This window comes from Lupinus angustifolius, chromosome LG01 (assembly GCF_001865875.1).
Source record: "Lupinus angustifolius cultivar Tanjil chromosome LG01, LupAngTanjil_v1.0, whole genome shotgun sequence".
NCBI lineage: Eukaryota > Viridiplantae > Streptophyta > Magnoliopsida > Fabales > Fabaceae > Lupinus > Lupinus angustifolius.
The window spans coordinates 36,130,947-36,152,866 of NC_032009.1; the positions used below are offsets into that span (position 1 = coordinate 36,130,947).

Below are 21,920 nucleotides of genomic sequence, written 5' to 3' on the forward strand. Positions count from 1 at the left end.
AGTGTTTTTTTTATATAAAAAAAATGCATGTTAGTTTATTACCTTATTACAACACTATATGGTACTGCTTCCACTGCTTCGTTTTGATAAAAATTGGATTAAGGAGTTAAGCGCATAAGAATGATTGTATGAAAAACCCATATGTATCTTTATATTTGTTAAATGGTGAAGTTTTAGTTATTACTTAGGTCGGATCAGTGAGTTTTATAGAAGTATAACAATGTTCTCTATCTTTTTTAGATGTGTTTAAGTCTTTTGAGTTTGTTTGAATTGATTGTTATTTCATTGTTTGATAAAGTGATGATATTTTGGTCAAGTGGATGCTAGGGTCGATGCTCAAGATGGTACAACAAGTTGAAGTTTGGGATAAAGCGGCTAAGGTGAGGGAGAAGACCATTGTGGTCTTAGAGTATTTCATTAAAGTTTTTCCTCTCCGATTCCCTCAAAAGTCGGAGAGTCTTGTAGATTAGGAACTCCCATGGAAACTTGTTTCCATGTAAGAGTCCTTAATCTTTTTCATGACGATGTATAGAGTCTTAGATATTTGATTGTGCTGAAAATATGTGTATGAATTCGCTTGTGTGTAGCTTAATGCGATGTACTCGCTTATGGTATTACATCGTCATGAAAGGTTGTTAAATAATCATGTTTGTATGCGTGTGAGTATTATGACAAATTGATAATTGTGTTATGTGCTAAATGTTTGTGACAAGGTTGTAATTTAGAAATATCTCAATTGTAATGGTTATGTTATTGATTGTTGTATAGCTGTATTGAAATGGAAAATATATATATGTGATTGTTGTATTGATATGGGAAAATATGATTAAGTTGATTGTTGTATTAATTTTAAAATATATAACTTGATTATTGTATTTAATGGAAAACATATATGTTACTTGTTCTATTGATATGGATAATACATACGTTTGAAGTTAAGGTTTTGCACATTGATCTTGGATACTAAGTTAGCGTCTTGAGCTCGTCCATTGGACTTGACAGGATAGAAATGCATTGGGGCTGAGACGACTAACTTAGGTGATGTTTTTTGGAAAAAAATAGGAAAACCTTGATTAAAGGATTTAATGGACTAACTTTGGTTAGTGTACATGCATCGCATTCGTGTAGTTGGAGTTTGAGAAAATGGAAAGATACGATGATAGGAATATCATTGGGATTTGGATAGGGGCGGCAATGGTGGTGATTCGTCAAGAATCCTTGAGGGATTGCTTAGGTGGGACAGTCTAGTGAGGGTCCATTCTTATAAGCAGTATGACCAGGATAGTCCTACATGCAAACTAAGCGGTCTCTGACACCCTCTTGCGCATTTCATGATCGGTGGAGAGGAATCCTGAAACGGACTGGGCTTACCACGTAAGCACCTCTGATAGAGATAATTGGAAAACATTGATATTGTTACTTGCCGTTGTTAAGGATATCTGTACTCTCGGTTGCTTTCCCAATAGGATCTTGGCCTTCGGGTATTGTAATTTTGGTGGTGATTGGTTGGTGAATTGCATATTGCATTGCATGAAAGATATATTAATTGTGGATGTGAATATCCTTTTGTATAAGTCACTAATTTCATGCGTCATTTGCATATGTTTGACATTGTTTGATTATGGTGTTGTTATAGGGTGTCTCAGTTTAAAGTTATTTCTCTATGTAATTCCATGCTGCGGTCGCCGTAGTTGGTTCTTACTCCCTTTTCTTTGTCCTTTCTTTTGTCTATACTGTGTGTATGTCCAGGTTTGTTGTAGTTGCTTTATGGATATCCATTGATGGAAATATAGACAAGAAGAACTTAGCTTATCTTTAGTTAAGTATCTTGTTTATATTGGGATTATTTACTCTGATTTAGGAATACCCTTGGTCTTTTGAACTAATTTTTGTATAAGTTATATTTTATGGAAAAGACTTAAGAGTGGTTCTTTTCGCATACAGGATGTCTTTTATAATCACTATGTTAAGATTAAGATTAAAGATTTTGTAAAGCTATATACTTAAACAAATAGATAATCATATAAATCAATGTTATCAGGTTGAATGTGATACCTCGTTTTTGGGTAATGATAATATTGAATATTTCTGCATCTTGAACATGTTAATGAAAATAAATTTTAATTTCACTATGATTTTCTAACAACTTGCCTTTAATTTTATTTAAATTTTCATCATATTTTTTATAATGAAGTCCTAATTTCTAAGTTGCAAAAACGGGGTGTTACATAGACTGTTTCAACAACAGCTTGATGAAGTGAACTAGAAGCTTAATAATTTACCTAGACAACTACGAGAATCTTCCAAGAAGCAAGTTCACAGGTGTGACAATTGTGCTGACTATCATGAGGCACACCATTGTCAAAATGAGGAAGTCCACTTTGTAGGCAATTGTCCAAGACAGAAATTTCAAAATAATTATCCTCTAGGGGGTAATAATCAATTTCAGGGGAATTAGCCTTGGAGACAAGACAATCCTCAAAAACAGCCATTACAATTCTACCCAAGGATTAATGAGTTCCAACACCCAACACAGGACAAAAATGTTAAACTAGAGAACACACTCGATCAGTTCATGCAAATGACGATGTCTAACCAGAGAAACACTGATGCATCTCTATGGAATATGGAAATTCAATTCGGGCAACTAGCCAAACAAGTAGCTGAAAATCATAAATCAACATTTTTAGCTAATATAGAATTCAATCTGAGGGAGCACTGCAATGTTATCCTAAGGGGTAAACCAAGCTCATCTGAGCGGTAAAAAGAAGATGGTGAATTATGGTTATGTAGGTAACATGCATCAAGCTATTGACGTTAAAAGAGTGCTTGTTGGGAGGCACCCCAATACATTTTGATTATATAATATGTTTTTCCCTTCATTTCTTTCTTCTATATTTTATTTTATTTTTGACAAAAAGAAGAACAATTTTTATCATCAAAGTAAATCAGAAAATTTTCAAAAAAGAATGGGAAATATAAAATTCAAGAATGGGATGTTGGGCCAAGTCAAAATCTTGAAAAAACTCAAAATGGGCCCAAATCAAGGCCAAGTCACGGCCATGACTCCACCAAACTCGGTCCAGCTTTGACCAAAGACTCACCGCCCAACGTGGGTGACCTTGCGCTCAGCGCCTAGCGGATGCAAGCCATATGGCCAAGGGGACAAAAATCCCCTCAAAAGAGGATTTCCTTTATCCTTTTATTTCATGAATAAATTAACTTTTGACCAAGAATCCCACTCTTTTTATACCTCTCAAAGTTTTGATTTTGAAACCACCAAGTCATTTTCAAAATCTCTCACAATCAAAAAGCTTTCATTTTGCCTAAAAGCTCTCAAGCTCTTCATCATCATATAAGTATCTTCTTTCTCTTTACTTTTTCATACTTGTTTCTTCTTGTTGAAGCTTATTGTTTGGGAATATGTTTTTAAGAACAAATGAAAATAAATTTTAAGGAAAACCAACATAAAAAATTTCAAAAAGTAATTAGTTTTTAGTTCAAAACTTGTTGAGATGTGTATATGCTTGTTGTTGAATATGTTTGAACTTGAATAGATGTATTTGTTCATGATTAAAACAAAAGAAAAATTTGGGCCTATTCGGGGGAAGGCGTATGACATGATGAAGCTTATGTTAGAAAAAGCTTATGGTTGGAAGGTTTGGAGCTCAATCAAAGTGGGTCAGTGTTCAGGTTTTGTATGACCCAAATTTCACAAATTTGGGCCATTTTTGTGTTGTCCAACATATGGCCTTCCTCACATGTCTCTGATTTGCCAATATCCAAGGCAAAGCTCATCATATATAAGCAGTTAATGCAAGGAGAAAAGAATCTCACCAGCTCGGGCTGAGCTTAGAAAAGAATGTGGCGATTTGAGCCTAAATCAATAAATTACTCATGGGAAGACAATGAATTCCAATATAGACCCCATAATACAAGAACAACAAATTTAAAACCTATAACAATAGCCATGCTATCGAGGAATCAGAGGGATTTACAAGAGCTTGCATGACATCTTTGGAAAGAAATCCAACTTCAAAGGAGGATCCTATGAGGAATTTGTGGCAAGCACTAACTGGCCCGAAGGAAGTTCGCAAGACTCAAGTGAGGAAGAAGAGGAGGAAGAAGATGAGGATTTAGAAAGCTCTTTCCGGTTTTCTCTTTTTCATTACATGAATTTCTAAATTATTTGTCTTTATGTTGCATTTCTAATATTTGGTATGTTGTATTAAGTTTCTACTGTGTTTTTAATTTATGTTTTCTTATATGTTTAATTAAGTTTTTTGTTTTAAAGTAATATGTATTTATTTAAAAAATTTCATATGCATCAAACATCTCCTTAAAACCAATTTTTCCATTGGCTTGAGGACAAACCATCATTTAAAGAGGGGGAACATGGTTTAATGCATATGTAAAAAATTTAAAAGAAAGTTAATATTGTTTATAAGATTGTATAGTTATTTAAAAAGTAATTTGGTTGTCCATAAACTCAAAAAAATTTCATAACCGGAATCAAAGTGGCTAAATAAAACAATTTTGGCATGATTAGAAATTGCTAAGCATATTTTGACTTAAGCTTTTATTGAGAAAAATGAAATCTATGCTAAACGTTTTGTGAACACCATCACATAATGTCATAACTTGAAATTTTTGCAAATGGAATTTAAATGTGTGTAGCATGATCATTGCAAACATTTTTTTAAATCAAGAAGTGTAAATATAAGCCAAGTGAGGGAGTGAGCCAAACACATGAGGAACAAAGTTTAAATCACCATTTGATTTGTCTAATTAAACTTGTTTGAGTCTTCAAATCTCTTAATTGCATAAGATTGATAGGAAGTGATCAATGCATATTATTTATTTAGTTGAACCAAATGGCCAAAAAGTCTAAACCAAAAATTAGGATTATCCTTTGATAAGCCCCTTTAATCCAAATAAAGTAAAAAAAAATTCAAATTATCTCCCAAACCGAAATTGAAAACAATGATCTAAAAGATAGCATTAATTTTGAAAAACGCAGGTGTTTGAAATAATCAAGTTGGGGAGAAATTGGTGGAGTAGGATTGAGTAACAGTTTACCCAAACTGAGTATTGAGTTACCCAACAATAATGACACATAGTATATGATTAATCTATGGATTAACCGATTATCAGTTGGGTAGAATGTTTGGGTAATTAGTTAATGCTTGTTGTAATCAATTACAGAGAGTTGTTATACCATATTTTAAAATCCAAATTATACAACTTTCATACAAAACGAATGGGTTTCCTTCCAAAAATATTGTACCTTTGTAATGGGGTATAACGTCTTCTTTTTATCCTTTTTAAAGGCCTTGGAAAACCCTAATTCGTAGACAACAAATACAGAACTTTTACATACAATTTGCACACATATTTCATACAATCTTTCAAACATTTTCTGAACTTTGTTCTTGCAACTTGAGTTTTAACTTTAATATTTTTCTGAAGTAGCATCCAAGTGTTTTCTCTAAGTTTTCATACCTTAAAACACCAAAATATTTGTTTACTTCTTATATAGAAAGATACTAAAGATTGCAATCCTTTCCCAAGAAAACTTCTTCATTTCATTTTTAAAAGTTTTCACCATAGGGTATGTTGGAAAAGGGAAGAGTGTTGGTTTTCATGTAAATGGTGAGTTATAGATGAGTGTATGATGTAATTATAATCTCGGGGTGATATTTGTAATTTCAACTTAATATATTAGTGAAAAATCTCTTGTGTTGCAAAAGAACTAAACATAGCCTTCGGTGGTCAAGAAGGTGAACCAATATAAAATTCCATGTGTATTTTCTCTTTTCTCCTTACTCTTTACTTTAAGAAGTTCTGCACTTTTATTTTTCTCAACTTATTATGCTGCATAATACTCTATAGTCTTTAAGTTGTGAAAAAGTTTCATCTTGTTCAAAAACCTAATTCACCCCCACCCCTCTTAGTTTGTCGTCTTGATTTATAATTACATATGGTTAATTTATGCCTAAGGTTTACACATATCCTACAACATCAAAACCATCCTTTTTGATCAATACCTTAACTTCTCAACATGTTAAAGTGTAGGTAGGGTTTGGAAACACTCACACCACGACTTTATAGCATACCACAATTGCACCAGCAGTATCCATGCCATTTTTAGTCAACCTAGAGAAATGAGACTCCATAACCTAGCCAACATGCATGGATTCATGGGTCTCTTAAAACATAATTTTTAGAGCAGACCTTAGTGGCTTTTAAAGAGAGAATTTCAATGATCTAAGTTCAAAATTGAGTTCCGCATACCTCAATTTAGTTAACTACTCCCTTAGGTGAAAAACATGAGAATTATTAAAGCTAAACCACAAGCAACTCACTACACCACCTTATCTTTGTTCATGAACATTCAAGAGTGAGAATGAGCTATGAAGAACATATAGATTGGAAAACAAAGACAATAGCTATGATCACCACACCTTAGGGATGACGGATTCTCACTTTCATGTGAGCTTGGTGAAAAAAAAATGGAGCTTATCCCTCCTTCCTTACAACTGACACGAGAGAGAAGAAGAGAGGAAGAAGAAATGCTTTTATGGGGTGTTTGATTTGCTTGGTGAAGTTATGACAAATTTAGGCCTTTTAGTGGCCCTTATGGGAGGAGATTTGTAGAGGTTTGGACTAAGTGGGTGTTTAAGTTGGAGGCCCATGTATAGGTTAATATACAAGAATTCAAGGGGGGGGGGGGGTCCATTTGTTTCTTCACAAAGCTCACATGTATGTGAGATAGCTCATTTTCTCTCTTGAATGTTCATGAGAAAGATTAAGGTGGTGACGTGAGTTGGTTGTGGTTTAGCTTCAATCTTTCTCAAGATTCTCACCCGAGTGAGTGGTAAATTAACTTGAGGTATAAGGAATAAAATTTTGAACTCAAATCACTGAATTTCTCTCTTTAAAACACTCTAAAAGTTGCCCTAAGAATTTTGTTTTAAAGAGACTCATGAATACATACATGTTGGCTAGGTTATGAAGTATCATGTCTTTTGGTTGATTAGGAATGATGTAGGTTCTCTTAGTTTGTGTTTTCATGTTGTTGATCTTATTGTTTTGAACCTGGTTATGGCTGGATATTTGTGGTATGAGGGTTTCCAAACCCTACTCACACTTTATCATGTTGAGAAGTTAAGGTGTTGATCAAAAAGGGTGATTTTGGTTTTGTAAGATGTGTGTGAACCCATAGGGGAGAAAATTTATCCACATTCATATGCCTTTCCTTTTGGGTCTCTGATACTCATTGCTAAAAACGCTAATCACGAAAAACTAAAGTTTTTGGAGTTACACATGTATTATGTAACAAACATGTGACTGAAACGTCATTAATGTCATGAGTTCGATCTTCTGGGTCTCTAATACTCAATTCTAATGCCTCAAATGACCTAGGTATGACCTCAAATGTCATATACCAGTTGAAAGGATTTTTCACAACCCACTTAAGTGTTGTTTGCAAGTTCATTGGTTGGTTAATGATTGATGAACAATTTATTGAGTGGTGACTTTATTTATTTACTTCCTTTTCTAGTTTCTTTTAACCATACCATAAAGGTCCGTCTCTTTTTATTAAGTTAACCATATAATTTCTTATGAAAGGTTGGTATCATAGAATAATAAAGTGAATAAAAGAATAAAGTTAGAAGTTAATTGTACCACTTCTTGCGAAGGGATGGTCTCATAATAAACCGTACCACTTCTTTTGAAGGGTTGTTATAAAGAATACAAGAATACAGCAATAAATAAATTGTTAGATGTAGAAAACTAAGTGATTGAATTTAATTAAAGTTGTAAATAACATAAAGTAAATGTTAGTGGTTAGATTTATTAATTCATCACTCTTTTATTGTCAATTAACAATCCATTGATTGGATTTCACTTTTTGTAAGTTGTTTCTATTCACAAAGTTACTAATCATGAATAGAATTGCACTTTTGTGAATAGTTTATGTTTACAACAAATAAAATTTATTGATAACACAGTTTACTATATTTTACACTTGCATCTCTTTAAAGATTCAATTGTAGTATAGTATAAGGTTATGTCGATCCAAAGGTAATTGCATAATAGAAGATAATCATATAGGCATATTATAGCAAAAATAATGATTAACAACTTTGTAATTATTTTTGGTTATGTAGTTGCATAAAATTACAAAGAAATGTAAACTAATATTCACAAATTCGTGAGGAGAAGTGTTGGTTTGAAAGATAGAATTATTTATCAACTTAAATAATTTGGAAAACTTTATGCAAGTGATGTGTTATACTGTGGTTAATTCTATACACCGTGTCTTTAACTTTCCACCCAGTGTCCTAGTATGAAAAATATGATTTGCAAACCTTGTATAATACACTAAATAATAATTAACTTCCACTCATTGGAGTAAGTTTTCACACTCTACTTCAGGCTCCGTTAACTTTATTTAGCATTGAATACAAGTTGCTTAAAATAGATGCTTTGATATGGCAAGTGAACTAAGGTGTAGGTTATACTTTTAAGTTCACTTGTCAATACCTTAAGAAGAAGCATATTTGGATCTTTAAATCAAGTTTTAGGTGAGCCACATAGGTTAGTAAGCTTAGTAAGCTACTTAGTCAATACTTTTGGTCCCTTGACTAAGTAGCTTAGTAAGCTACTTCTTGTTGACTCACCCAGGCTATGGTGAGCCACATAGGTTAGCTATTGTGAGCTACGTCAGAAAAGTGTGCACAGGCCATGTGAAGTGAGGTCATGCATGAGGTAAGCCTAGCTTGGTGGCTAAGTCAACTTGGCCAACTTGCTGGGGGCACAATGACATGCTCCTATGTGGCATTTCTGAGCTTCCTACTTGAGCAGGTTGGTCTGTCCAGGTACGTGCTTGGGGCTAGGTGGTCCTATCTGGCTGGTGCTTGGTTCCATGTTTGGCGGTCCTGTTGCCACACTAAGATGCTTGCTTGAGCACTTGCCTTATGCCATGCTTGATTTTGACCATGCCCTCCTTGTGCCTGACCAAGCCAAGTTGGTGCCATGTCATGTTGGGCGTGCCTTTGGTCCGCGCCAGGCTTCTTAGGGAGAAGCTCCATGCTTTTGATCCATGTTGAGGCTAAGCATTTAGCTTGCGATGTGTGCATCTTTTTTGGTTTATGTGGACACCTCTTGGCTTGAGTATTCGTTTGATATTTTTTATCTTGATTTCTCCTAAAATACTTACACAAAGAAATAAAAAAGACGTGTACAAAATATATAATATAATTTTATGACAATTTATCTAAAAAGTGTTGAATTAAATTGGTTTTCTCAAGTTTGCATGGAATAAGTTCCATGAAAAGTGCATGAAAATGAGGCATTTTTGGCAGTTATAAACTCCCCCATTTAGGACTTTGTTTGTCCTTAAACAAATGGTAAAGCACATATGAATTGACTTTGGCTAATTTTTAAAATTTGATTGGCATGATTTCAAGTTTGCTTAAGCATGATCAAATTTTTCAATGAGATTTCTCAAGATTTGTGAATTTTCACACATAATTCTTTAAACATAAAATGTATGCATTTGTTCATAAAAACTGTGTAACAAAACCGAAGAAAATACTTTTCAATAAAAAAGTGTTGTTGTTCACACAAGTTCAAATATAGAACTTTTCAAATGGTGTAAGTGTTTCACTCAATTTTTCAACCATTTGATTGTAGTAATTTGAACTTGTTCTTTGTCTCACCTATTCTCTTAATTGGCTCAAAGAGGCTTATCAAAGTATGATCCTATTTTTGGTTTAGACTTTTTGGCCATTTTGGTTCAACTAAAGAATAAACATGCCTTGATGCTTTCCTATCAATGTTACCCAATTAAGAGAACTAAAGACTCAAACAAGTTTAATTAGACAAATCAAATAGTGATTTTACTTTAATCCTCACGTGTTTGGCTAACTCCCTCACTAGGTTTGGATTTACGCTTTTGTTTTGAAAAATGCTTCTAAGAATCATGTTACATAATTTTAAATTCCATTTGAACAAAAATTTCTTGTTATGACATTATGTGATGTTTCATAAAAACGTTTTAAGCCTATATCTCCATTTTCTCAATGAAAGCTTGAAAATGTGCTTAGCAATTTTTTATCATGCAATCTTTGTCACATATGCATTAAACCATGTTCCCCCTCTTTAAATGATGGCTTGTCCTCAAACCAATGAAAAAATTGGTTTTTAAAGGAGATGTTTGATGCATATGGAAAATTATGAGGAATCAATTAAAATTGAAACAATTTAAACAAACAACATAGTTCAAACTACATTTAAAAATAATAAGAAAACAAACAAAGTTCAAGTACGAATATGAAGAAATAAGTCTGAGGCGATCGTATCAAATTGAAAGCATGCAAGAAATTAAAGTAAATAGAAAACCGGATATTTTCTTTTACTCAATCTTCATCCTCTTCATCAAGCCCTTGTGATCTTCCCTCCGACCATTGAGTTTGGGCAACAAACTCCTCATAAGTACCTCCTTGGAAGTTGAGATGTGAACCATAGATGCTATGGAAGCTTCTATACATGCTAGTGATCCCATGATAGCAGGCAATTTGTTGTTGATTTCGAAATTGTTGTCCTTGGACAAATTCTTCTATGGTGGGGTTGCTTTTTCCTCCAAGAGATGGTTGAGATGATGAGCCCAAATTACCAAATTTCTTCCTCAAGTCGGCCCTAGCTTGTGCTAATCTTCTTTCTTTGCAATGTGAATGGACATAGGAGGTGGTTACATATGGTTTTAGTGCCATGACTTCCCCATATGGTCCTGGTACTTCTTGGTACCACACAAATCATTAACAAAACATGGTACAATCATAGAAACTACTTCCCTAGTAATACATTCAGAGATTGCATCTGAAATGATGGTCGCAATGTCTATGGCATCATCCTCATATGCCAAATTGATGAGTTTTGCCTTTGTCAAAGGAAGATCTGAGACATGTGTGGCTGGCCAAATGTTAGACAACACAAAGGTGGTCCATAGTTGTGATGCTTGAGTCATGCAAAATCTGAACACGGGACCACTTTGGTTGACTTCTAATCCTTATAAGCACATACTTCTTCTCACTGGAGTCTCATCATGTGCTTCTCCTTCATCCGAAGATAATGCTCTTATCTTGAGTTGGTAGGTGCATAAATCATGATCACAATTTGGGAGAGGAGACCATGGGTTACCAAGGTATTCCTTAATCATGTACTTATCATTAGCCCATGTATACCTATTTGCTCTTGCCTCTCCCAAAAAAACTGGAATTGGCATATAATTGCTTGACATGTCCAATGAAAACATCTTGTTGGGTTGTGCAAGCTTTCTCCATCCAAATTTCATCACAAAGAACATGAATCCACCGAATTCGTCCTCCTCTAAATTGATGTTTTTTTTTTCCCAAATCGGTGCACATCTAAGAGTAATCTCCTTGAATTTTTGTTTAGCATCCTTGGAGAAAAAATTGTTGCACTTTTTGGATTCATTGGCAACCTCTTTGGATTTCCTTGAGAGACCCCTTCCACTCATACAAAATTTTCTTAATATAATTTTCCAATCCTAGGAGTTAGAAACATAAATTCAAGGTATATTTGTCAAGTTGGCATACAAGTTTTCTCATGTTTTATTTGGTACATTTCTAAATTCAAGTTGTGGACATGTTTCATTTGTGTTGTCTTAATATTTTCAAAAAATCCCAACATCACACTTTTTCAATCAAACAATCATAGTTTCACATATTCACAAAAAGTGCCCAAGTAAAAAAATTTCAATGTCTATGCTTCTAGCATAAATTCCAAAACAATCCCACATTTTAAATGAGGCATCAAAACAGAATTCTTTGATGTTCTTAAGGCTATTGGTATATGTAAAAGTAGCAATACAAGACAAAGTTGACAAAAAATGCAAATAGCCACTTTTTGAGCATGTATAGACCTTTTTTCTCCTTATGGAATGTTTGGAATGAGTTTTATGCTAAATTAAAATATTTTCATGCCATAAAACAGATTTCAATGTGGTTTGAGTTTCGAAAATTTTAATATGGATGTAATGAAATTTATGTGGTTTATGTGGTAGTTTGAATTTTAAGCCATTAAATTGAGTGAGAGTAGTACCTATGACCTCAATATTTGAATTTCCCGCTGATTTCCTTTTGTTTAATGAATTAAATCACTGGTTCCAAAGTGCTAGTGGTCAATATATTTAGCTTCTCTATCTTTTACTCCAAGTAAACACATCATGCTTGATATCCAAGGACTCTATGTTCAATCTTGTTCATGAACAAATATTTCGGATCACTGAGGGTATGCTTTAGAAATTACAAGCATACACTTTGTCACCCTTTCAATTAGATTCATGTTGATGTGTGATTTATCAAGTTTTGATAAGTAGGGAGTAAGTTATGCCATATATACCAAACTAGTTTCTATTGTCTCCAAAGTTGTGATCAATCATAAAGATCACTTCAAAACTATGTTTTCTAGTCAGGACCTTACAACTAATAGGTATATATCATTTTCCTTATAAAACAAGCTTTACAAATTGATAAAGTTAACTCAAAACCATTAATCCATTAAGTCATTTGATAGTTATGCTTGTTTTACCAAAACATATTTTGTCCTGAACTAGTCATGAAAAAGGTTATGGTTGTCTATAAAGATGCTTTGAAAACTATATCGTAAAACATTTAAATCCAAAACATTAAAAAAACAAGTGTTTTCTTTGTTCAGTGGTCTTTCTAAAGTGACCAAAAGTGTATGTTGTCATTTAGCCATTTGAGAGTTATGCTTTCTAACTAAAGTATTACTTGACTGCCTTGTGGCTAGATATCATGGTTGAACATTAATTGATGATTATTCCATAACTCCTAGCCTAAAAGTCCAATTCCATTCAAACTAATTTCAGTTTAAAACCATTGGACAAGCTTTAATTTTTTCAAAGTATCACAAAATTCCTAGGTAGGAGTCAAACCCTATGAGCTCTTCTTTGGAGTTGTTCAACTTATGTGGATAGCATATGTCTCTAATATTGAAATGAGATCTCAGATTTATACTACGATTTTTGGTACACCTGCCAATATCCTATTATTAGGAAGAGTTCAACTCTATGTCCAACCAATTATAGTGAAGGCTGGCTAAGTAATGCCAATGAATCTTTTATCGTGCCTAGCCAAAATGCCATAAATTCGAATGAGATGTTTGAATGTATTCCAATGTCCATAACCACATTAGGTCAATTCTAAGGAAGATTTGAATGTATTCCAATGTCCATAACCACATTAGAGAAGTGCTTTCATGTATGAGCTTAGAATGTTGCCAAATATATTCATGGATCTCTATGCTAAGACTAAGGAAGATATAGTTGAATACTATTTATATGGCCACGAGTAACTAGGTATTGAGACCCTTTGATATGTAAGCCAGATTATTTTGAGAAATTGTTTTCAATGAAAATACATTTTTTCAAAATAATGCTTAGTCTTCGACTATATCTTGGGGAATTTCTACTCTGAAGTAGTTTAGGTGAGTTTCTTTTATAGTTTTTTTCTTAATTAAGAGGGAAAAGGAGATGGAAAATGTGATACAAAAACATAATTTTGTAATCTCATTTGGGTCTAAAAAGTATCTCATCCTTGGATAGATGGCTCATGCTCCTACATATTGACTTGCATTATGGTGTAATTTCTTCTATTTAATTTCTCATCTTTCGAATTCCATTCATTCAAGTTATTACTTTTGGTTAAGTTTTGATTCTTTATAAAGTTCTTAATGCGGTTTTAGCTTGGTCACCCAAAACATGATTTATAGATCCAATAATGCTTCTTCTTAAAGTGTTGACAAGTGAACTAAAAAGTATAACCTATACCTTAGTTCACTTGCTACATCAAGCATCTATTTTAAGAAATTTATGTTCATTGCTAAATAAAGTGAATGGAACCTAAAGTAGGGTGTGACAACATACTCCGACGAGTGACACTAAACTATTATTTAGTGCATTACATAAGGTTTGAAAATCATCTTATCATTCTAGGACACTAGATGAAGGATTTAGAAATGATGTGTGGAATTAACCGAAAGTATAACACATAACTTGTAATGTTTTCAAAACCAATTGAATATAAAAATAATTCCATATCTCCAATTAATTTTCTCCTCAAGAATTTGTGCATATTAGTTGTTTATGTTAATATTTCATAAACAAAAATCAAATAAAAAAGATGTTTAAACTTTATTAGTGATATAACATGTTTATTATAATGATCTATTAGGCAATTCCTTGTGGTTCGACATAACCATATACTATATTACAATTGAATCTTAAAAGAGATGCAAATGTAAAATAGTGAAGTTTGAACTTATAAATTTTATTTGTTGACAAAGAAAGAAACCTTGAATCAAAGTGCAATTTAATTCATAAATTGTATCTTAGTGAAAAGGAAAAATACATAGTCATAATGAGTGATCTAACTACTAATTTTTACTTTCAGTCACGCAACTAACCTTTATTTTCTGCCATTTAAATTCTGCAACTAACATTTATTTCCTACTTTATTTATTTTCGGTTAATAAAGGAAAACGAAAATAAATTCAACAAAGTCGAGATGGTATGAAATTGTTAATAATTCAATAAAGCTAAGTTTTTGAATAAAGAACCTTCTTGAAACCATTATATCGGAGTTGAAATTTATTCCAACAAAGCCGAGATGGCGAGCAATAAATTGACCTTTCATTAAATAAATAAATCATGAACTTGCCTAACCAAACAAGAAAAACACTTTCAACAACCACTTAACCAAAAATGACCAAACAAAAATAGGAACATCCTTTGTTAACCCCTTTGAGCCTTAAAAAGAAATATTATTTTTGAAACACGACCCTTGAGCCTAATATGGAAAAATAAAAATGAAATCTCCTATACTTTTCTTAAGTAAAAAGAGAGAATTTTTAAAAAGAAGGTTGACGAGAAAAATTAAGTTGGGGCAATGGTTGGCCGTGTAACAAAATGTTCAAAAGAAAAAAGTTTTCAATCTCTTTACAGATCAATAAAGAAATGCTCTAATGATAGTAGTGCCTGTAGAGCCAACTCCTCATTTTTGTCTGTCTGTGTTTGGACTTGTTTTCTTGTAAATCATTAGAACTTGCAATTTCTTTGTCCTTGAGATTAGTCTAACAATTTACATGAATTTATAATTTTCTAAGACATTATGTTCATGAATTAAATTTGATTGACAGAAATTCCAATCAAACAACATTAATTTTTCTCGAAAATAATGTTCTGAAACATTGTTTCAAGCATGTGTCAAATCCATAAGATAAAATAGAAGTCCAAACAGAATTTATGGACATTCAAACACATTTTATCAAACCGAACATCAACATATGACTCCATTCAGAATTTCGTGAATTCATTTGCTTAAATAGTAAACCAAACATGAACTTGGTAAACTAAATAGTAAAATTTTTTAGGAGTTATCAAGTGTGGAAAAAATTAATTTTTGGCACAATTTTTAGCAAGCGTGCTCTTAGTTTAAAATTTTTATTTCAAAACTTCAAAAATCATCAACTAAAACATGTTTATGGAGATATAGGTTCAAGCATCACAATATAAAATATGTGCATCAAAAGTGCATGGTAAATACTTAACCTTTAAGGATTTAAGTAGCTTCCTTTTTGGAATTTTGAAGATCCGGCTTCTTCATTATTTTAAAACAAATCCAGACACTAATCCTTGTTGATTTCAATCCCCTTTATGTTGTTCTGTTAAAAACGTTGATGAGGGGTACCTCCTCATCACCTAAAAAATATTATAACAACAATGAAGGTTTCTTAACTAGTGGGTTTTCACTCCACTAGTTCAACTTTTGCTTTCTTTTTGGGTTTTTTATTTTTTAAATATAAAAAACAGAAAAATAAAAGAAAGTTGTACAAAAATAAAAATAAATTTATACAAAGAGCACATAAATTTTTATTTACATTTACTAATGATAAAAAATATAAATGTGAATTTCCATTATCTAGCAATTCCCCAACAGCAGCGCCAATTTGTTGGAAGCAGATTTCCACAACAAGAATCCCCCCCTCAACAACAAATATGTCACTTTGTTGAAAGGTTAATTCGAGTTGTTGTAAGTTTATTTAATTAATTTTGAGTGATTAGTGATGAACAATTTATTTAGTGACTTTATTTATTTACTCCCATTTTTAGTTCCTTTTAACCATACCATAAAGGTCGGTCTCATTTTATTAAGTTAACCATACAATTTCCTACGAAAGGTTGGTATCAATGAAGAATAAAATGAATAAAAGAATAAAGTTAGTAGTTAACTGTACCACTTCTTCCAAAGGGTTGGTATAAATAATAAAAGAATAAAACAATAAATAAATGTTAGTTGCGTAAATGTAAATGACGGAAAGTAAATGTTAGTTGCAGAAAGTAAATGACATAAAGTAAAAGTTAGATGCGGAAAATAAATGACAGGAAGTAAATGTTAGCAGTTAGGGAGTAAATAAATAAAGTCACTAATTAAATAAAGTGTTCATCATTCATCACTCTAAAATAAATAAATAAATAACTTGCAACTAGGAAAACCTTCTCAACAAAGGGACACAATTGTTGTCGAGGGGAGAATTCCAGGTGTAGAAATCTCATTTCCACAGTAGATCGATGTTACTGAGTGCATTATAGTTCCCTATGAGTTACCAATGGCTGGCACTACATTATAGTCATCATGTTCCCTTCCTACTAGTAGGGCTCGACCAGTTTTGGTACCATTGATGTTAAAGATATATTATGACCCCACAGGAGTTATTTCTCCATCCACTCATTAAGAGAGTTGATAGTTGTTTCATGATAGACACAATATATATTCATACTTCACGATTTTGACATTCCAAATTTCATTACATCCATGTGATAATTATTATATGACAACTGTTATGTGAGTCCGATACCCTATGTGTTGTTTATATACCATATGTGGAAGTACTTACTCTCGTAACATTTTAAGGGGAACATGACTTCATGGGAATGACTGTGCCACCGTCCGAAGGAAAGGAAAGATAATCCTTATGGATAGGTAGGGCGTTGCTTTATTATAGGATGTAACACCTGAGTTAGTATATAATATTTTATCCTTGACGAGTTGAGAATTTTATATCTCATTTGATGGATTTGTCAAGGCAAGTCCTATTCATTTTGATGTTCAAGTTCATCCTTGTATGTAAAATATTTTTGGAAAACATTTATTTCACATTCTCAAAATGGTTTTGCTTCCGCCATAAATCTTTTCTTCATTTGTTTATTTATTTTAATTCCGCTGAGTCTGGGTGTTAAAGATACACTACCCTCTCAAGGAGTTATGACACATTTATGCGAATCATACGACAACGGGAGGTCATTGACCTTGGTGTAAGCCTTATACCAAAGTCGATGACTTTAGGGAATCCTAAAGATCCTAAATATTCTTAGGTTGGACAAAATATGTTTAGCGATCAGTTACGTCTTAGAAATGCTCTGATAAGCCTCCAGTTATCAAAGTCTTGAGGTTATCCTAAAGTGAAGTGAGGCTCTTCATGCCAATTCTGGGATTTTAAGACAAAATTGTATATGAAATTTAGATCGCTCCTAGTTAAGATTCTAATTGTATCGAAATGCTACAAAATATAATCTTGTGTCTCGAAGCTAGGCATGAGTTAGATATAGTTCAATGTTATTTCTGTGGTCGGGAATAAAGGAGCAACAAGGCTTTGTTAAGGGTTTTCAAGTATATGAGATAAGGCTCAAAGTATGTATTTCCCATACACACCTTTCCCCTTTATTCTTTATCCAATTTCTCGATAGTTTTCTAACATGACATTCAACTATTAAGAGATTTTTTTAGGTTTTGATAAGGATGACCTATGACTCAGGTGAATATATTGCCATGAAGCTTTCCATTTGCGCTAATTGTTATTGCACTTTTCATTGCTCTAAAGTTTGCATAAGATATTTATTGATAATTCTCAACATGTTTTTTTGTATAGTTTTTTGTTCTTTTTTGTTTTTGAGCTAGAAACACTCTTTGTATTCTCTTATCATTTGGTTATAAGAAGACTCTGAAGGAGTGTATTTTTTTTAATAATTGAATGTCAAAGAAAAAAATTGAAAAACTACCCTCCCCGGGCTGTTCACATACTGAGGGTTATTCGAAAAATAGTCTTCCATAATGTCTAGGCTCAAATGGGGTGACAAGGGATATCTTCATAGCATTTATGAATTACAAAAATTCTCTGTGTAATAAGAAAAATTTGGTTGAAAATGCCCATCGTTTGGGTTTTATATTTGCATCATCCACCATTTTATTTTATGAATCAAATATCTCTTATTAATGCGTAGATTAATTTTATTTGGGTTTAATTTAGTATGTAGTTTTTGGATAATTATAGTCAGTGGAGTTAATATGGTTGGTAGGGTGAGGTATGAGATGGTGAAATTTGCATGATCAATGTATTAGTACATACTTGTTAAAATGATGTGTATTAGAAAATAAATCTTTACGAGGGAAATATGAGTTAATGTATGAGTGGTTTGATCTTGACTTGTGTCCTCGAGTGAGGAGAAATTTTCAATTTGGTTTCCAATTTACCTAGGGTCGGAGACAATACATTAACGAGTGTAGCTCATGTGGTCCCAATCATAAACTGAGAATTCTTCATATTTATTGGATTTCATCATCTTCAGTCATGATTGCTTTCAGTCGAGTCCAACAAATGTTCTTAAAATTAGTCTTCAATTGACGAGTGCCCTTAGAAATGGGATCATGAAATGCATGCAGAAAAATAATTTTTTATTGACGTGTGATATGCATGAAGTGAAATTGATTTTATTTTTTTATAATGTTACATGAATTGAAATGCAACCTATAACTTGAAATGATGCATAGAATGCAAATATTTTAACTTTGAGCTCATATTATATCTTATGTATATGAAGATGCATTTTGGGATGTATAAATGATTTGAGACTAATATTTTTGAAGCATAAATGCATGATGATGCATGTAATTTTATTTGTTTAGTGCATGACACTCTTAGAAAATGCAATTTATGATGTATAAAACTTTGAATGCATATATGAAATGTTTTATTTTTTATTTTTATTAGATGAGAAGGTTTATGACAATGAATACAATGATATGGTGAGATATGAGATGATATAATAATGCATTAAATAGAATGTTTGAATGATTTATTTCTTATTTTTTATGAATGTATGAATAAATGAATAAGTGGGTGTGTATGAATGATTTGTTTATTCGTTAAAGTGCATGTATAAATGAAAGCATAATAAATTTTTATACGTGAATGAATGTGTAAGTTAATGAATGATTTTTTTTCTTTTTGAAAGTATGAATAGATGCATAATTGAATGAATGAATAGATTTTTTATTTTTTAATGTGTGTATCAATGGATAACTAAATGAATGGGTGAAATTTTATTTTTGAATGCATGAATGAATGAATGTATGAGTAATATACTTTTCTTTTTTAATGAATATATAAAGGCATGAGTAAATGAGTGTTTAAATGATGTATTTTTTTTATTTTTTTCATTTTGAATGGATGAAATATTATTGGAATGAATAAATGAGGGAACAAAGGTTTGAGTCCTATTTGTTTTTTAATATTTACATGAATGAATGAATGCATGAATTATATTTATTTAATGCACGAGTGAATGGATGAATATATAAATAAGTATAAGAATGTATGAATGATGTATTTCTTCTTTTTTTAAATGCATATGTGCATCAATGAATGAAGGAATAGATAAGTAAATAAAAGAATGTATGAGTATTGAGTAATGTATGTTTTTTTATATGCATTCATGAATGGATGTTACAATGACACACTTTTATTTTTTTATGCATGAATGGATCAATTATTTTGAATGATATGTTTTTTTAATGTATGCATGGATGATTTGTGCCATAATGTAAAGTGCATGCTCCTTAGCGTAAGAGACCTTATCTTGGGGGTGGTTTAGCCATCATAAACATGTATTTTTTAAATATATTTTTTTATCATTGACGCTAACCTAGGGCAGAGATGAATTTCCCTATTTACTTTTTAGTGTATAATTATGCAAGATGAGATCTCACACATTAGGTCTTTAAATGTTCATGATATGGTATGATATGTTTCATAAGGTTCATAATAGCTATACCTACAAGGGTTTTCGGAATATCTAAGGAATAATATCCTAGAGTAGAGTTCTAATGTATAGTGGATGTCTTAACAACCTCTATAAGGTGCCCATATTGCAACTCTCCAAAACAAGAGAAATCCAAACATTATGGGGTTAGAAACAAGAGCTCATCTCGAGCGGCTAAGTCACAATACTTGGTAACAATATGAGTGGTCCACATCACCAACACCAGAAATGACTATGACCATGACCAGCGAGGTTAATGTCCCTTCTATCCAAAAATATATCACTAATACTTGGGTGTAAGGTATATGTGCATGCCAAAACATGTGTACTATACTTTTTTGGAATACATACAACCAGAACCCACAACATATGTCACAGGTTATAAAAAAAACAATATACAATTATTTAATAACAATAAACAATTACAATTTGTTTTTTCATTGAAAGAAATTTAAATAACCAAATAACTAAAAGTATAATTAGCCATATAGTTTGGTGAATATGGGTCGGAATTTCTTAAAAGAGTCCCTAGTAGAGTCGCCAGCTATCGCGCCCCAATTTTTGCTGCACACCATTCTGAGAGTCCTCACTACATTTTATGGTAAAAAATGTTAAAAAACATTTTTAGCCATATCACATTGGGCTTTGGATTTTTGGTATCTAAACTCAACCTTGTCACGAGGACCCACCCAACCCCTTACCGACTACAATGGTTAAGTGAGGTTGGAGAGATGATAGTCAACCAACAGGTAGAGGTTCCCTTCTCTATAGGGAAATATGAGGATTCCATACTATGTGATGTGGTAGTGATGGAGGCCAACCATATGCTGCTTGGAAGGCCTTGGCAATATGATAGGAGAGCCATCCATGATGGGTTCTCTAACAAATATACATTTATACATTGTAATAAAATAATTGTATTATCACCCTTGTCCCCAAGGCAAGTTGGTGAAGATCAAATAAAATTAAAGGAAAAAATGGATCGAGAAAAAAAAGAAGAAAAAGAAAAAAAGAGAAATGATCCACACAAAAAAAGTGAAAATGAAAAAAAATGAAAAAAATGAAAAGAAAAAAAGATTGATGGCTTCGAAAGGGGATGTAAAGGGTGCTTTAACATCTAGGCAACCCCTTTACCTACTCATTGGTCAACATTTTTGTTTATGTACTAACTCTGATATTGTTGTACCTGATTATGTAAAAACATTTCTGCAGGAATTTGAGGATATATTTCCTCAAGAGGTTCCATGTGGCCTCCCACCTTTAAGGGGAATTGAGCATCATATTGATCTCATTCTCGGAGCATCTTTGCCCAATAGGCATGCCTATCGGAGCAATCCTCATGATACTCAAGAGATCCAACGACAAGTGGAGGAGTTGATGCAAAAGGGATGGGTTCAGGAAAACATGAGCCCTTGTGCTGTTCCTGTCATCCTTGTACCAAAAAAGGACGGGTCTTGGAGAATGTGTACTGACTGCAGGGCAATTAACAATATCACGTTAAAGTATCGCCATCCTATCCCTAGATTAGATGATTTACTTGATGAACTGTATGGTGCTTGTATATTTACTAAAATTGATTTAAAAAGTGGGTACCATAAGATTCGCATTAGGGAAGGGAATGAATGGAAAACTGCTTTTAAAACTAAATTTGGGTTGTATGAGTGGTTAGTTATGCCTTTTGGGCTAACTAATGCACCCAGCACATTTATGC

At 32.6% G+C, this 21,920-nt stretch overlaps 1 long non-coding RNA gene across 1 annotated transcript; it reads left to right on the top strand.

The window, feature by feature from the left end:
• On the top strand, positions 1,638–13,431 carry LOC109343241. The gene is made up of 3 exons (XR_002107180.1): positions 1,638–1,756; positions 8,692–8,697; positions 13,420–13,431. It is a non-coding gene; the product is annotated as an uncharacterized LOC109343241 (long non-coding RNA).